We start from the raw sequence: 584 nt of genomic DNA, 5'->3' as shown, positions 1-584 counted from the left end.
GGGGAATGGATAAACCAAACCCCAGCCCTTTGTAACCTTTGTCTTACCCTTTCAGGGCAAAAAAGCCCAGAGAAGCAGCGCTTGCAAGGATCGTGGGGCAGGCCACGGGCCCGCTAGGAGATAGACCTAACCATGGGACCCTGGGACACTTTCCCTCCTTCCATGCCTTCCTGACCCATTAATAGGGCTGCTGCATACTAGAGGATTACAGCTGAAGAAGCTGCAAAGGCCGATTCTTCCTGAATTGGTGTGTCATCCTTGTGCAGGGGCCATCCTTATTTTCTCTGTATTGTTCAATTTTCTTAGATGGGCAGACCAAGTGAGCACCACTGCAAGGCTGGTTCTATTGAAGAAGGAGTCTCTAGGGAAACCCAAGGCAACAGGGAAACACAAACAATGACAGGAGAGGACATTTCAGCCTCTGAACCTAACTCCAAGCCAGAAAAACATAAAAACCTCTCATTAAAATGTTGTCTATCTCAGTTCTGTTACCCAATAGATGTCTGACATTTAACAACAACAAAAATTACACACATGCTAAAGGAAAGGCATCATCTGAAGAGACAAAGTAGGCATCAGAACCA

The 584-nt window shown here is 46.4% G+C and overlaps 1 non-coding gene across 1 annotated transcript; it reads right to left on the bottom strand.

Annotated features, from left to right (window-relative positions):
- Nucleotides 1-221: 221 nt before the first annotated feature.
- On the bottom strand, nucleotides 222-327 carry LOC115278555. Its single transcript, XR_003902962.1, has one exon. It is a non-coding gene; the product is annotated as a U6 spliceosomal RNA (small nuclear RNA).
- Between the last annotated feature and the right edge of the window lie 257 nt (nucleotides 328-584).

Source organism: Suricata suricatta, chromosome 14 (assembly GCF_006229205.1).
Source record: "Suricata suricatta isolate VVHF042 chromosome 14, meerkat_22Aug2017_6uvM2_HiC, whole genome shotgun sequence".
NCBI classification, from domain to species: domain Eukaryota; kingdom Metazoa; phylum Chordata; class Mammalia; order Carnivora; family Herpestidae; genus Suricata; species Suricata suricatta.
Note: the sequence above shows the minus strand (reverse complement) of the source record. Positions and strands in the feature narration are given on the sequence as shown.